Here is an 18,571-nt window from a genome sequence, read left to right on the forward strand (position 1 = left end):
CTCTGACCTTACTTCAATAGGTAAGTTTTTCTAAGAGGGCCTATCCTCATTTAAAGCAGGATTTCCTTTTCCCAGGACACAGCTGCTGCCTGAACAAGTCAATCACACTGTCAGAAGAAACCTGGCTGCAGCAATGATTCCAAACCTGGAACATGCAGGAGCTGAAAAGAAAGGGCATCTCTGAGACATTCATTAACGAAAGAAGTTTCAACAAATTTAGAGCATATCATCTTCTGGATGTTTTCATCGAGGTTACCAACTGCTATGAAAATCAGAGGAGTAACTGAGAAGTAGCTAGAGCATTGACATAACGCTTCCGTTCCTCTCCAAAACCAAAATATCCAGCAATGCTTCCGGAAAGGCATCATCTCGCCAGTAGAAGTTTTCAGTCTTGGTATCGACCAAGATGATCAGCAAGGATACTAAAAAGTGGCTTCAAAAATGAAATAATGATTTTTGTTTGTTTGTTTCAAGAGTCCTACTCATTTGCTGCTCTGAAGTCTTTTAGGCAGATGTATTTTCTTTACCAAAGTAGAACAGAAACTACATAGAAGGTTTCAGAAACAGTCAGGTGCACATAAAGCTTTATCTTCCTGCCATGGAATGCAAGTGGAATAAAGGAGAGTATAATCACTCAGTCTGTAATATGTTTGCAGGGTGCCCTTCCTGAGCAGGCGTCTGAAGAACTTCTACATTTCACTTCTATGCTTTGTCTGGCCTTGACTATGTTTGAATCTTTTGAGAAAATGACACCTGGAAATGCAAGAAGCTAAGAGCAGACAGGCAATCCCCAGGATTTGCAGTTTCCCATACGCGATCCCTCATGCAAAGGTGCACTCACACCAAGGTCTACATTGTCTTGTTCATTTGGTATCATGAAAACAGACATGAACATTTTGATCAGGAGGAAAAATTAGAGGATATCATTGTGATGCATTCACGAGAAAGCTTACTGCTGGATTTCTGCGAATTTCAGTGCCTCTAATAGTGGAAGTACTTCAAATCTGACAAGGTAGTTCAAAATGGATAAGCAAGATACTGAAACTTAGCTTTCATACTGCATGTTTTGCGGTTCAGTTTACTGAAGACAAATATTTTACATCGTAATTCACAACTTCTTAGCTAACACCATAGGCCAAGGTCCTATTCCTTCTCAACAGCCATGATGGCAAATTTTATGCTTGCAAAGGACCAACTAAATACCAGGCTCCCACTGAGAAGATATAAAAAGCAGGGAGGGAGAAGAAACTCTCAGTCACCATGCACAATGGTATTTTTGATAACAGAAATAATTCTTTCTTTGAAATGGCTGTACTTGATTAGTGGTAGACAGCCAGAGAAGTAAAAGGGAGGGAATTGTTCTGCAGGTATATAATACAGGGGCAAATTACAGGACTTTGCCAACTTCCAACAAGCCCACCGCCCAGACATAAGTGGAAGACTCCAACGGTTGCTGTTACAAACCTTTCAACCTGTAAATACTGCAGCAATAAAAATACAATTAACCCATAAGATACATCTAGTGATATCGCAACAGTGACATTTGTCATCTTCTGAAGTCTGGATCTGAGACTTTAAGCTTTTCCTCATGGTCCAAGGAGAAACTGCAGGGAGGAGCTGTGACTATTTCAGTTCCAAACTTGTGACCTCTTTGCAGGGTTGGTGGCGGAGAGGACAGGAGGAATTTCTAGAGTCTTCACAGGGACCAGCCAAGTCCCTTTTGCCCCCTGGCTCAGCCCTGCCTTTCCTCCTGCTCGCCTGCCCATCTGCTGGATGGAGAACACCACCACTCAAGCGATTGTATCCCTTCTGCCTAGATCCATGTTAGAGCTGATATGATCTTGTGCAAAGCAGAAAGGAAAATCTTCCTCTAAGATAAATACTGGTTTACCTTGCCTTTAGCTCTGGAAGAGAATCTGTGCATTTAGAACGCTGACTGGAATTAAGCAAAATGTAACAGATATGGTTTAGCTAGTCTCTTAAAGAGCAAAAATGCATTTTCCTGAAACATTGACTGCATTTCTTCCAAAGAGATGCTGGAATCTTGTCTGTTAACCTCGCTGCAGCTGCAGAAAACGCTGTTGCCTTTTGAGATTTCTGCACAATAATTTTGAAATCTCTTGTCACTCTGCCACAGCAACATTCCATTTAGCAGATATTCACTTTTTAGTCTCTTTTGCAACAGACATTCATTTACATCTATTTTACATGAACTAAATTTGGCATTAACTGTAGCAGACCAGATGCTTAAATGATACAAGAGCTGACTGCAGTGCTCATCTTTATTTACTGCTCTGGCTTGAGCTGTACTGATTTCCAAACATTTGCATATCTGCTGGTGAGATCTGAATTTTTTTTTCAGTATCTTTTATCCCGTGAATTTAGTTTTTCCTCATTCGGGTCAGGTCACTGACTTTGATTTTTGGTTTTACCTTCTCTTTAGATAGCTCAGAATAAATGCAGCTATGGATAAGCATCAATTTAATCTTTACAGTCAGTATTTTTTCTTAGATAAGAGCAGGATGAGTGCAGGGAGATGTTTTCCTCGGTTGGCTTTTTAAGCTCCACCTGAGTTAGATCACTTTTCCTCATTTCTCTCTTTAAAGACCACATACAACATTGAGTGTTACAGCTGCACTTCATCAGCAGATGAAGTGAGGCTTTTTTCATTGAGAGTTTTCTTTCAATGAAAGAACGGGGTAAGCATTTTCTTCTGGTTTTCTTTTTTTTTTTTTTCCTTGCTTTTCCATGTAGCTACTTGTATACTGAGATCCATGTGTGTACCATAGATACCTGAACAATAACAGCCATGTAAAAAAGAAGATAAACTAGCATCACATTGATCACATCTAAGTTAACACATGGAACATATTCTGAGAAGAGTCAGATTTCTGTTACATGCATCCTTGTGTTACCTCATCCACACACAGTTACTTGTGTCACAAAACAAAACCTGTTTCTCTAAACTTCTAGTTTCTGCCAGAAATAAGATATAGATGTTTTCATCTCTTAATTTTCTGCTTCCCCCAAATAGTTTCATTCACATTTTTAGTTCAATGCATTTAACTGTTAGGTTAGATTTCTTATTCAATAATCCAATTATTAAACATACATAAAGATTTTCTCTTTTCGATCCTTTTCATTGAACAGGCTGCCCAGGGAAATGGTGGAGTCACCATCCCTGGAGGGTTTAAAAGACGTGTAGATGAAGTTCTTAGGGACATGGTTTAGTGCTCAAGTTAGGTTATGGCTGGACGTGATCTTAAGAGTCTCTTCCAACCAAAATGACTCTATGACAAATGCACACCACATCTTTACTATGTCTTTTTAACACCTTAAAATAGCACAGTTCACCTAAAAAGCACTTGTCATTTTGCACCTCCTCTTTGGCAAAAGACCTTGACCTAGTAAATACATTATAACTTATCACTGTCAGAAAACGGTTTCTTCCCTCCTTTTTGGAACCCTGTTCATGGTGTGACAGATACTTGACATTGTCTTAGTCTGGTAGATTAATCACTCCACCACCTTATTGGTCATCAAGTAGAAAATACCACATACCAGTCATGGAGAACTTTTATGTGCAGAGTTGGATTCAGTCATCGCGTCTATGAACAGGCCCAGAGATCATTCCCATCCCCAAACCACCCCAGCTATTGCCACCAAGGAAGGACACCAACAAACAGGACAGCACCACAGCTGGTTTCATTCCTAACGTGGTGCCAGGGGACACAGCTGAGACCAGGGGCCAGAGGAACTGCTTGATGTAAGATATTAGTGGATATCATCCCTCGTGCAGATGGTGTCCCACCCCTCACCAGGTGCACACAGAAGTAGCAAACCACTAAGACCTTACCCATAAACATTTTTCGTGAACATCACTGTGGTGTCTTTTAATGGCAATCACCTCTCCTCATTCACACACAGACAACAGTGAAGCAGAGCATAAGAAATTACCAAATCCTTGCACCTCATCTCTGCCCTTTCCCATCATAAGGCTATTGCCCCTTCAGATTTGTCAATGAAATAACTGTATATGGAATAAACAATTGTTAAAATTCTGGTATGTTTAATCCTGGAATGGTTAAAAACCTCATTCTCATTTCCAAGTTGAATTAATTCTTTAAAATTTTGTATACTTTACTCTTGTAACAGCAGCGTCCTTTAAAATTTTCTTCTTCTTCCTTGATGTTTATCTCTCACTGGATTTGTACATGGTACGAATAACTCTTCACAGGCTTCCTTCTGCTAGGCTAAAAAAAGCAACTCTTTTTAATCCACTTTTATCAGATGGACTCTGCATTCCTGCACACATCCTCGCAGCCATCGCTGAACATGTTCCCAGTTTAAAACTATCTTTTTGGAACAGACGTGACAGAACCAGACACAGTATCTCCAATGAGGTCTTACATGATTTCTTATACAATTTAAAAGCCTCTTTGCTTTTAGTAAGAATACTTCACCCTTCTCTCAGCTGTATCACGGTAGCAGCTCACTCCCACCTCCCGATCAAGCAGCAGACCAATACCACCTCACTTTCTGTTACTTCGAAATGAGAAGCCCTAGTTGTACAGAAAAATTCCCTGTAATCAGCTTCTAAGAGCTTTTAGGCTATTATAGTATTTAAAGTGGATGATTACTCTAATCCACAAGGTCGTATAATTCTTCCTGGTGGAGAACTCAGGGCGAAAGTCTTCACAAAACCCCCATAATTCATCATTAATATATTAATTGTGAAGATTAATGGGGTATTTTAAATGGCGACCTACGGTGCTATCTACTGGCTTTCACACCATGCTCTCAGTACTACACTCTAATCAAGTAATACCCTGCAACAGATCTAGATCCATCCTCACTAATTCAGTGCAAAGGCTCCTCCTGAATTTCAAAGACTTGCATAGGGCCCATAGTGGCACAGTTAACACTGCTGAAAGATGCACTCTGCATTTTGGTGTGCACAGTATCAATGTTCCCAGAAAACCTTTTGCACTAAGAGACTACTTAGACCTATAAGGATCAATAATTTCATGGACATCAGACTTCGCTCAAGGGTCATTCCAACCACCACAATAAAGAACTTTACCCAAAGACCTCAGGGTAACAAATGTCAGAAATCAAGACGCCTGTAAAACCTTCTGGGAACCAGGCTGCTAAAACATAAGCAGCAGACACCGAGCATATATGTTTTTCCAATGCCAAACATAAAGAGATTTTATTCAGAGCATCTACAAACATATTACTGAAACAAGGCAACACGCTTTTATGTTGTGAGGCCCTGCCTCAAAGTTCAGGAGCACTCAAGCTTTCAGAACAAAGCTCTCTGTACTTGTGTATTTTATGCAGAAGTTGCAGTAATGAGGAAGCCTACTGAGCGCCAAGTTTTCTTTCTATGGCATCATTTCTCAGCAGAGATTGCTTTTTAAGATTACTGTCATGCTGCCGATAGACAACAGAAATCTACTATTATTTTCCCATTCCATAGAAATTTACTACCAACAAAAAAATGCTGCAGTCTTTCAAAAAAATCAATCTTTCCAATTCATATATATCAGCATGAAGCAAGGCCTGCGTAAATTTCAAGCCAACATTCTGTTCACAGGGGAATTTAATAAATATTCAATTCTTTGGATTGTATAATCTCCAATAAACATGGCTACTAACATGTAAAACCATCATAATGGATGACCAAGCAAAACAGGTATTCCAAAACAGGAGAGAAAAAGGGTAAAAGTTCAAGCAGACTGAGCAGTAATTCTAATCAAGGAAAAACAAAACCACTACAGTTCTAATAAGGTAATATAAAACTGATACATTACTGCACTACAATCTGGGTACTAGATCCCTGTTTATGTTCATTGTACTAATTAACTCATTAACAACATCTTCAGATAAGGTATCGTTTTATCTGTACCTGACTTTCTGATAATAAAGAGAGATACAAAGAAGATCTGTAAACGTGTGCAAGACTCAGATGCTACAAATGGGAATTACTTCTCTAGCAATATGATATTATTACAGGAAAGCTGTGAATTATGGACATTACAGAGGACAAAGTTTTAACCTTGCTGTAACCCATTTAAGTCACTGTAGGACACAATGATTGAGTTTTTAAAACAAGAAACATCTGTTGTGCTACAGCGGGTGGTGTTGTCACAACCATTTGTGAGTTTTTCTACTAATTTTTGCACTCGAGGCACAATTTTGCTATGTAACACAAGCAATAATAAATTATTCCCCATTTACAAGTGCTAGAAATACGTACCATGAAGACATTCTGCACTAGTAAAGATGACAAGAAGGAATCTAAAACAACGCCAAGATGCATGCAGGTATTTTCAACAACTGCAAGCCTCTCATTAAAAAACTTTCTCTAGCTCTGATTTCTGTGATTCCCAAGACCTTACGCTTCAGGTGACTGGTGCAACAGGAGGATGTAGAAACCATTGCACTCTATAAACATGTCACTATCTTAAACTGAGATGGGTTTCTGTCCGTTCCGCCCCCCGCCCCGCAAGCTCCTGGATTGCTATTTACTGTATTATAATATTCAACTGCGCAATTTAAACTAAGACAACTCAGGAAGCAATAAGGTCCTAAAGTTACAGTTTATATCATCAGCACCAAAATCCAGAGTTTACAAAATCTTGGGTCTACTTACTTTTCAACAGTCACCTATAAACCCACATCTGCACTTCCAAACAATAACCTTTGGCTTGCAGATGGGCACAAGCAAACGGCCCACACCAACCCCAAACCCAAAGAGACTTCAAACGCAACAAACCTACCAATTCACTGCCACCCACCCAGGAGGATCTTACATTTGTTCTTGGTCATTCATTCTCTTCCTGTATGTTCCTATAACACGGAAGCTTTAAATACAACGGAAGTTTTATCAGCATATTGCCTCTGTGGAGTATATTATTACAAATTAATGGACCTAAAATGTTTACACCCCACCTCATGCTCTGTTTCTGAATCATTTTGCTGAATGAAAGATGTATTAGCACCTACCTTCAACTTAAAATCCTCACCTGTGCTAAATGTAGACTTTCTGTCACTTGAAGGTCAGAAACAGAAAAAAGAACAAGCTGAACTTAGTTTATGTGAGGAGTTACTACATTTGTGCCATTTCCATCCAGGCTCCGAGGAGGAATAAACAGAGTCTCTCGCAACATAAAACAAAAGCATCACTCGAGAGAGAAAATCTGCTGAGGTACAAAACAAACCCCAGGGATATATATCCCAGCGGTCTGAAAGCCACAGATGAGTGAGTAGAGCTGTCAAGACAGAGAGAATCCCTGAAATGGTCGGCATCTATCACCACCATCAGCTACATCTTAGTGGTGGGATCATTCCCTTTCAGGACGGATTAAAATGTTAAGAAGGATGAGGATGATCACTTAAGTTCATACAGTAGTGGGTGTCAGTTTTATTACTATATTTTGTTATTTGGAGCAGTTAGAGTAACCATAGTAGTGCTTTCATCAATGTAAGTGTGCATTTCCCTATATTACTTCATCGTTTACATTTTTAATTTGCGTCCTTTAAATTGTATGATTTAACTCATGCACCATCTAACTCAGTAACACTCCTAAACCCGAAACCATGTTGTAAACATGTCGTGGAGGAATTGTTTCATCCACTGCTGAAATACACATCTCTGGAGCTCACCAATGCTGAACAGCAACTGGAATTTCCCCAGGACACTTGGGGATCCCATTTCCATGATTCCAAATGCTCTCCATATTGCATCTTTGATGTTTATGGTTCACATCAGAGATGGGACAATCAGCAGCACAATGTGACCTCATGACAAAACAGCATCGGATGAACTGTCATGGATCAGATCACATAGGTATGGGCTGGGGTTCTGCTGATAAGCCTGGCTTAGGGCACTATTATAACTCATTTCATTTCTGACAGGTCAGATATTTAAGTCCATCTTTCTTCCACCTTCCTCAGCCTTTACCACTGTTACTTTTTTAATATGGCATAATGTAGACAATGTAGTTTCTTCTTGCTTGGCCCAGACTGTAAGATTTAGAAGTTTTGCTTCTTAAATTCTTACATTTTAATTAAAAGAAAAAGCATAAAATACTAGACTTCCAGACATAATTAAACCTAATACACTGTTCCAGATCAGAAACTCTAATTAAGTTTCAGTATCTGCTATCGCTAATAATCACCCAGTCAGCAAATACCACTGACTAATTCCTCCCTCCTCTTGCCTTTCTGCCCCCAAGGCATTGCTGCCCCAATATTTAATTGCAAATTAAACATTTTCTCACTGTACAAGCTGGCCACACTTGTTCTCCTATTTAAAGTTCACAATTGGAGATGCTTCTAATGTTGGAAAAGAAATAATCAGCGTAAGAGAAAAATGTCTTTCTTGAAATCTGTAAAATTGACATTCTGTGACCAACTTTTTGTAGCAAAGAACTCTGAAATAGAAGTTTCACCAGAATATTCACAAATTTCTTGCTTGGAAAGAGGAAACAGAAGGTGAAGAATCAAAAATGAAGGTGCATGAGAACGACAAAAGCTTCATGCAGATAGGAAGATAAAGATTCTAATACTAACACAGATTGTAAAAATAAAGTAATTCTTCTAGTGGTGGCCCAGTAACAAAGCCTAATAAAAACAACTGATCATATTTTACAAGTTTATCGTTGGTCATTGAGGACTAGGCCTCCTGGCATTTACAGCCTGCCCCTCCCCAAGGGAACGACAGTTTTCCTTCTTACTGCCAGTGTTACACTATGTATAAACTGAGCTGAGAACTTCTGCCTTTACGACTGTCAATCTAGATTTCATTCATGCTAAATCAATGAGAGGAAAAAAAAAAAAAAATTGTCTATTTAGTTTGTGGTGGTACGCTGAATTTAAAATGGGAAGTATTTTTCTCGATAAATTCTAACCTAAAAGACACTAAAGGAACATTTCTTCCTAACAGTTTAGTATTTAACTATTCATTTAACTTCACAGCATGTATTTGTCAAAAAAAAAAAAAAAAAAAAATCAAATACACTGAGGTATCCTTCTACCCGGCCAGCTAAAAAGCAGGGCTAACCCCCAGCATGGCATGACAACAAAAAAGAAATGCTGTCCTGGTGGCGAAGCAACATTTTATGTTGCCAGCTGGGAGACTCGGGAGAAAAAGTGACCTTAATATACAACTTTACTGAAGGTAGTAGAAAACAAATGCACTGAAACAGTTAATATGCTTCATTCTGTGGAAGAGCAAACCTAAACCCCTTGCTCTATTAACACCCTCGCGACAGTCCACAGGTCCTGCCCTTTCCGCAGAGGCTCCTGGGCAACCACGGCAGCAATTTGAAAGTCAAAAAAAAAAAAGAAAGAAAAAAAGAAGGAAAAAAAAAAAAAGGCAATTCAAAATAACTCCAAGGGTTATATTATATATAACTCCAGCCTGTCCACTGGCTGTGTCATTAAAATTAGAAAGGAAAACATGAGACAAGAAGGGAAACAGACAATTGTGTTCTATTCCTTCCTTGGATTACTCCGTCTCCTGCATCTCACCAGTCCACCCACTGCCGCGATGGCTGCGGGCAGTGACAGGCATTAGTCACAGACTTGTTTCGTGCCCTTATTAACTGCTGTTCTAAGACACTGACAATAATGTGTACAAAATATAGTCTCCATTTGTTCTGTGTACAGACGCATCGAACAACCGGATAAGCCAGGGCTCCCGCAGGGGAGAGGAGACAATTTTGACCTGACCGATCCGATTGACTCGATGAGCACTGAGCAGATCATGGGTGAGGTTTCTGTATCTGTCTCACGGAGATACTGAATTTGCTTCTCCCTCCACCTATATATTTATCAAGTCAATATTGATCACATCACACAGAAGCATACAGGGACCAAGCAACTCAGCAGCACAGAACTCACACAACCTGGAATTGAAGGGATCACACAAAAAAGGCTGATGAAAGAAAACAGCCTGCATTCAGCAAGTCAGGTTTAGTATCACCCTCATCCGAGCACCGCAACCACTTACGGTTGGACTCAAGGTTAAGGGTGTTTTCCCAGCCTAAATGATTCCACGATTGTACAAGCAACATCACAAGAGACGGTGTCATTTTCAGAAAATTTGTCCTAAACCCAGAAATTCCACAGAGTATGTTATCAATATATCAAATCTATACAGTGTAGCAAACGCCTCAGTCTAAAAAGAAACCATTAATAAATCATACTTTTCCCTTGTCCCAAAATCCAGGTAATTGCACTGAGTTGTGTGTGATTGTGGCAGCAACAAAACTGTAGTATTGGGCCTTACAGGTTTCCTAATGGATCATTTTGTGATTTGTTCTTATACCTCTAGATAAAGTGGATGCTATTCAAGTGATACAAGCCACAAAAGCTGCTCCACATCTTAAGAGCTGATCTCAGGATGTATTTGACTACACAATGAAAACAGTTTCATGTCAGAAGAAGATGGGTCAACTCTTTTTTTGATTTGTGGGTTATATAGTTTTCATTTCTTTCAAAGGAACTGACCAGCTCAACAAATTATTACTGTTTTGCACTGAAATGTACTTGAATTTCTTACATTTAATTTAACAGCAACATTCAACAACAGATTCTGGCTTCTAACATACAATTTTGAAGAAGCAGACTTGCAATAAAACCATATTTTGGCAATGCAGCAGTCACAGCTCAAACATAACAACAACATTGCAATTATGTTGCACAAACACTTCATCCAGCATTGTTTAAATGCACAACTACATAGTGAAATTAATAAATACGATCTGCATAGGATCAGATTTGAACCTTCCAAACGTTTGCACTGATTTTGGGCTTGGAAGACAAAAATCACAATAAGCTTTGTGCTTGTTCAAACTTACAAGATCTATGAGTCTTCATGTCATTTTATACCCACCGCTCACTTCCCTGCATCCTTGAAATAACGCAATAAAAAGAGATTTCATGTCAGCTAGTCGACATCACAAGTGAAATGCAAATAACCCTGCTAGCAGAAGATATTTTTATATGATCTATCACTGACATAATTATCATACATTCATGAGAACGTCTCACCTGACTTACTGGAAGACTTTTCAGATTATTACAGTTTAATGAGAAATACCTAACATGACTGAATAAGGTTGATTATTTAACTGGGGACTTTCATGAAAAGGCAGGTAGGCTGGGTTCAGCAATATGTCTGGTAATTATATTAGCATCTTAATTACATAAAAATAATAGTAGAAACATGACAGAAAATATTAAATTGACTTCAGGTTGCTAAAGCTTGGCATGTCGTCGGCTTTAGGCACCCAGTGCCCTTTGAGCACTTGGGCCACCATGGCAGAACCGGAGCTGCCCACAATACCAGCCCAACGTGGAGATGCTCTCAGTGCTCTCCCTTTGCTAAGTGTGAGCAAAATTCAAATATCACCGCTTGAGAGCTTCTACTTTCTTCCTTTCAAGTCAGATCGCTTGGTTTTCTGTCATTTCCACATCTACAGCCATTTGTCACTGCACGGGCTAAAAAGGCTGTGTTAGAGCCTCTGAATGTGTGTTCAACAGTTCTCACAAAGAAATGTCACCGTCCACATAAACGTGAATAACTGCCTGCAGAGGCACCAACTTCTGCGTCTGCCGTCTACTGCACATTTCATAAACCAGTGTGTCACCAGCTGCAGGGTTAAAATAATTTCCTTTAATTTAGAACTATTTTCATCCTTGTACAGCAGAGTCAGTCTGTGGATGAGAGAAGCGTTTAAGTGGCTCAGCTAAGTGGAGATAAATGTTGCTTTTGCAGTACATTGAAGTCACCAATATGAGACACATGAACGCCACCTATGACACTTCAGAGCAATCAGTCCCGCAGAGCATTTCAGCATTGCCGTACGCTACAAATAAACAGTGGGAAGTGTCAAAAGAGCACATGTATTCTTTACATGGCACAAATTCTTAATGAAGATGCTTTTTCTCATGATACTGGCAAAATTTCATGAGAAGTAACAGCTTAAGCTCTTGCAGCAGTCTGAAATACTATCCACCAAATGTAATTTTCAAGGCAAGAACAGACTATCTGTCCTTTTATATATTACCTCATTAACACATACCTAGTGTGTCTACCTAGAACAGATGGGAGCCTGACCGGACCTGTCTTGTATGACCTAGGGGATATTTTACAAAGTTTATCAGGGTCGCAGTGTCAGAAAGAATATTAAGGTTTAAATAACAATTAATAAATATATTCAGATGCAAACACACTTCTGTCAGGTTTGCGAACATCAAGCTCAGTCACATTCCACAGCACATTTTATTTGCACTGAAGGCCAACATATTTCTCACTGACTGCAGGAACACAGCAATATAAAAGATTTTGAAGCCTACACAAAAATCACAGTTCGGAGCTTAGAAACACATCATAAAAGCACCTGAAATTATATTTCAAGATGTATATCATACTTCTGTTTAATGCGCAATCTTCGGGTTTAAGTATTCAGCACAAAGAAGCACTGCTTACAAATTTCTAACATCTACCTTTATCAGTTGACAGTTAATTACACCTGTTTTCATGCATCTGATTTCATGCATTAGGTATAATTTACTGTATCGCTAGGTGTAACTCTCCCAGTAGGTACCCAGATGAACAGGAATAGTAACATAAGCAATACGTAAAGGAAACACACATAAGGAAAAATCCAAAAAAGCACTTGCACGCCTCAAATGCAATGTGGACAGAATTTAGGTAACTGCGTGTAAAAATGCCACTCAGGACCCCTCCCCAAGTCTTCTCTCTGAGCCCCATCAGAGACACCAGGCACCCATGTTCTGCACAGAAACTTTGAGACACTGCCCAAAGCTCGGGCACACAATGAGGTGGAATAAGCAGAAAAGAAGCTGCCTCAGTCTGTGTCGGGCTCCCAACCCCTACTGTCCTGCTGGCCAAGTGTCCCAAGAGCCGGGCAGGGAGTCCCACAGAAAGCACTGACTTCCACAAAGAGCCTCCGCCTGAAGCCACCCAGGTCCACGCGAACCAAGGCAAGGGGGACACTTTATCACCAACGGCCTGAGTGATTGCCCGCTGCTGAAGAGCTTGTTCAGGAAGTGTGAGGATTAATCCTCACTCTAAAAGAAACTAAACCCAGAACTCTGTTCCTTTAAACAAAAACAAAGCCCATCTTTATCCCTCTCATCCCACAACTGAGCACGTGGGAAACATGGGAGCCGAAAAGCAGGCGCAAAGATGCGTAATTCCGTGTTAGTGGTTACAGCCAGCAGCCATAAGATGGGAAGAATATTGCCTGTCCTCCACTCCAGCTGTGTGCAGGTGCTTTTTCGTTTCTTTTTCTTTCCCTCAATGAACATTTAATGCAATGGGTATAAATACTCAGTGGATCAGACCTTAACATCTGAGCCATTTCTGAATTCCAGTGCTTTTATAACAGTGAAAGAATAAATAAATAATAGAGCACTCAAAATCACTTGGCAATAACCATTAGCAACCACTTACAGATTGCCACTCATTTTTCTTTTGGCTCCGACTACTTCTCTGTGATGTCACTGAAAATTAGCTTCTAAATCTTCTTCTAAGCCCACTCTGTTTGCTGAGGATTCAAAGATAAGTGATAGGTGGATTTGGCTATTCAGTTATCCTTTCTTCAGATGTGATGAATTCAACCTCCCCTTGACACCCACAGCAAAAGATAAATGCTTACTGTCTGTGTTTATCCTAACCCGTGTGATATAAATACAGCAACACATATTCAGCATGAAACTAAAAAACCAAGTGCCTAATTATGTAAGTAGTCTCACTGGAGTCAATCACTGATTTTCAGTTAGACACATACCTTGCTCAGTCAGGTCTAAAATTACCACATTAAGAATTTTCTCACTTGCCTCTCTCCAAAGGCTAAGGGAATACTGGGCCGTGCATGCAGGACTGATTTGATTACCTCAATCTTTTATTGGGAAATAATGTATGTCATGGCAATGTCAGATGACTATTGTTTCCTTTGTTCTGTTCAGAGGGAGGAAATAATAGGTGTCAGGAAAGCAGTACAACCATGTGTCGCAGTAATAAACGTGGCATATTAATGAGTATCTGTAAACTATTATAATTAATGCAGAGGAATGGCTATCGCCTACTTAAACTCTGTAAGTGTTCTAGTAGCTCCACACCCAACTGCCATTTTATTCCATCCCAGGGCGCTCTGCTCACAGCAGCTCCTTCGCAAAGCCACCAGTGTGAAATATCTGCTCAAGGGATTGGGCGGATGCATTTTCATAGTAGACGTGGCAGTTGAGAACTGTTACCCAGTCTGTTCAGCAGCAGCAGCAAACGCATCCCACAGTCTACGGGCAGCATATACTTGTGCCCTTGAGGCTGTAACATAATTAACAGGCTATGAAGGTGGATAAGATGGACGTGCACAAAGATATGGATGCGTATTGCTTTTACTTTTTTAAACAACAAAGGTACGTTTGTGAATTTTACATCATTTTAGAGTTTCAAGCCCTGCTTGATGTCTCTGTGTAGCATGTAGCCTTCAAATAAATAGTCAGGTTTGAAGTTTAGCTTCAAAAATCCAGCCTGACAATTCCCATCTTCAGGCACACAACAGAAAAAACGACAGAAAACCGCAAGCCCCATCAAGGTGACACACTAAGATGCCCGAGTATTTATCGGCAGAATAACAACATAGGTCACACAGCTCTGGCTCTTCAGGAATACCTAAATAAAAGCTCTTAGTTTTTATGACATACAAATTGTTCATTTTTACTCTTGGGTGACTGAATTTCGAATCACATTGAAAAGTGGGACCCCTTGAGTCCCCACCTCCACTTGGTTCACTTTAACTTCCAATTCCCCCGCACTTACTGTGTTCTAAGCTATTTTAACTCACATTCTTGTAGTTCGCGTACTGAATTCACCTAATATAATTCATTTTGATGATACAATCTTCAAAGCGCCATTTGCTTTTTTTAGTAGGTTCTGGAACAGATTCTTTTTCACTGCAACATTTCTTTCAGGTACCATTCGCAGTATACTGTTTAAGCTTGCTATTAGTCTTCTACTTAGCATATGCTCGCTTTCCGTAGCCACATTTATTATTTTTATCGTTGAACACTTTAGATAAGAACTCTATCCACACACAGGGGTGCCTCAATTTTTCAGCATGTTGCAGAGGCTAAAACACCAGAACCACTACGAAAGAGTTGAATTGGAGAATCTTTCCAGATAAAAATATGCAAATCGTTCCAGCAAACATCCTGCATGGCTTCCAGATTTGCCATTCCTAGTGCTCAACAAATAAATGCAGCTTCCAAAACTAAGTAAGCCAACCAACATAACTCATGCAAACAAAGTAGTACCTACATGCAGGGCAATCCAAGTTTTCATTGCTGTGAAAAAACATTTTCGGCAATGTGCTCGAGTAAACCATTCGTAATTAAGTTTTTCCCACGCTGGATATCTACTACCAGAAGCTGTATTATTGAGAAATAGATGGATTTTTTTTTCCATCTAAGTAACAGGTAGATTTTTTTTTTAATAGACTCTCCCCTGTCCCTCCACTTTGACAGAGATTTGAAGAATATGCCTTTGACGATGTATCTGAAAATCCAACCAAATTCGGCCAAATCATGCCAGTTTGTAGATGTTTAATTGCACCTTCTTAATATTCTTCCAGCATCCCTTACATTTCACGATGGTCCACAAGCCAGACTCAAGGCAGGAGAGGACAAAGCCACAGAGGAAAGATGCAGCTGCGGAACAGAGGGAACGGGAGGACAACGAGGACTGTGGGAGCTGCAGAGAGGAAAGTTAACCATAACACACTTGCCTGAGTACCTGGAACTGAATCCCTTTTCCCACTAATGTAAAAGCAACTAAGGTCCATTTTCACTCCATTGCAATAATTTGATAAGAGCAATATAGACTGGTTTCTGAAGGACCTGGTAACATCCTAAATTCAATACAGACACTGGGATGGTAGCAAATAGTAACAGGGTCACACAATGAACAACGAAAATAATACACACTGAATAGCTACTTCCAGGACTTCATCTCTTTCACTGATTGATGTGTCTGTACTGTGCACTGAATGAGGCAGAGGGATCAAAGAAAACCCACACCACCTGAGATTTTAGCAGTAACAACTGTTTTTCAGCAGTGGATACAAGTGACTTACGACTGAATAGGTGACCTAAATTTTAAATATCCCCAAATGCTTGATTTTGGAGTCTTGATTTTTTTTGTTGTTTCATTCCTTAGGTATTTTTAAAATACTTTCAATAGTTTCTGTAGAGAAATCACAGCCTAATGATTGAGGAACAGATCTGTCAGTCTGGGAACACAGTCTGAATTCTGGATCACGTACTGAATGCGTGTACCATGTTTGACAAATCACTTCATGTGTGTACCTTGGTTTACTGTAGTGTGGGAAATTCATAGGAAGAGGAAACTGGAAGTTTTCTGGCTGGTGACTATTCCACTGCTATGGTAAAGAACAGCCCCACAAAGCTCCTTTGAGAATCTCAGTGATCCCTTTGTACAAATAAAAAAATACATAAATAAATCACTAGTACTATCTTCACCCAAAAGGGATTGTTCTAATAATCGTCTCAGCCAGAACAACATTAAAATACACCAACTAGGTAATTCCAGAGGGCCTACTAGCTCAGCATCCTTTCTTTGACTACAGCCCCTAACGAATGTCAAAGGAAAGAAGTGAGCAGAGATCTGGCATCGTTTCCTAAGGATTCCCCACGACATTCCTCAAACCAAACACCGTGCACTCACTGTTTGGGATTTTCTTCTGACGTGCAGCAGCTTTTTCCATCTGTGTAGCCTCTTCTCCACCCTGTGACCAAGGGTTCTCCAGATGTATTACGTCCTGTGTGAAAAAGTAATTCCTCCCGCATTGGGATGACTGTGCGGTGGTACTACTGTTGTCAAAACCAACAGCTGCAATGCTCTTATTTTACATTTAAGCAAGGTATTGATACTCACTTTTCAATACTGTTTGGTCATGTTCTACAAGGAACAGAAAGAATTTCATGGTTTTGGCATCATCTTGCTTTTTAATGAGCCTATTCCATATACCTTAATCCTGAAACAGTTGCACACTGTAACTGATTTGAGCTCTGCGCTGCTATTGCTATTGTGCTTCTGTTGCGGCACAGAGTCAAGCCCACGCTGCCACGGGGCTTGTGCGGCAAGATATTTCAAGATGCTCTTACTGAACTGATTTTTCACAGCCGCCATGGAAAAAGTAAGTACTTTGTTCCAAATAATTGCATGGCAAGCTCCAAGGGCAGGCCAAGAGAGTTACAGATCTAAACAGACTGGGTTTTACACATCATAAGGATTACACATTTAAAGCAGCCAGTTCTGCAGATCAAATCTCTGACCACAATGCCTGTCGCTCTACTGTCGAAAAAGCAGTAGAGCACAGCAAATGAGTCCTTTGAATGAAGGGCCTGTTTAAAGATTTGATAACTGATAAACTTTGTTCAAATTTTAGATTTTAATACTACGGGAAGAAAGAAAAATGTAGTAGTTTGTGTAGTAGTTTGGGTAACATGAAAGAACCATTCTAGTAGCATTAGAAAACTTCGTGCAGATTTTGGGAGACCCTGGACTGGGCTCCTCAAGGGTTCAGTGACACACTTGCTGCAAACAGGAGGAGTTACTCATTGAGATGGACTCAGTGTGTAGAAAATAAATACAATGCATAGTGCAGGCACTAAATATAAAGTAAAACCTTCACATTTTTGCTTTTATTACCTACTCTTTTAAAAGAGAAAGTATTGAATATTGAAACAGTCCCATGTTCCTATACAACCCGGTTTTACTGCCCAGGAGATCGCGAGGAACGTATTTCAACTTGTCATCACCTTGCAGTTCTTTTGTACGTGCCATATAGGACTGAGACCCTAGAATGAACTGCTGATGCTAAACAAGCCAATGTAAACCAAAGCAACAGGAGACAACAAGCGACCGAGTCAATGGGAGAATCTCCAGTTCAGAATCTGAACCTGGGAACCCTCATAAACATTCATGAGAAGGTCTGCTGAGCCTTTTGGACTTACTCATACAAGCAGAAAAATCTGTCAGATCAAGTTTTAAATATTTCACCAGCAGGTAACGACAGCATTTCCATCCTTTTACACAGATATAACGGTTGCTCTGGACCAGACCACTTCCCTAGCAAGCACAGAGGAGCGCTATGTGCTTTTTAAACTACCCGTACACCTAGAGCAGTGAGACAATCTGTGACAGCAAAGACATCAGGATCTGGATTCCGACAAGTTACATTAACTGTGGTTTTTAAATGATCTATTTCCGTAACTGATGTGCATTCTAAATCATCTGGAACATTCTCACACATAGAACAGGATCCAACCAGCAGGAAATATTGTGCCTTTAGAGAGGCTGTAACAGTGGACCCCGTAGTGGTGGATATGTACAACGTAGCTCTTAATGCAAAAATAATTATGCCTGAATTTCAGCACCTCACACAATTAAATCTAGGCAATGACATTTTAAGGGCAAGAAAAAATTATCGTAAATCATCTTAATTTC

At 39.9% G+C, this 18,571-nt stretch overlaps 1 protein-coding gene across 3 annotated transcripts in view; it reads right to left on the bottom strand.

Annotated features, from left to right (window-relative positions):
* Positions 1-18,571, bottom strand: part of NELL1 (neural EGFL like 1) — a 275,832-nt gene that overhangs the window by 83,885 nt on the left and 173,376 nt on the right. The window lies entirely within an intron of this gene.

This window comes from Caloenas nicobarica, chromosome 5 (genome assembly GCF_036013445.1).
Source record: "Caloenas nicobarica isolate bCalNic1 chromosome 5, bCalNic1.hap1, whole genome shotgun sequence".
Lineage (NCBI taxonomy): Eukaryota > Metazoa > Chordata > Aves > Columbiformes > Columbidae > Caloenas > Caloenas nicobarica.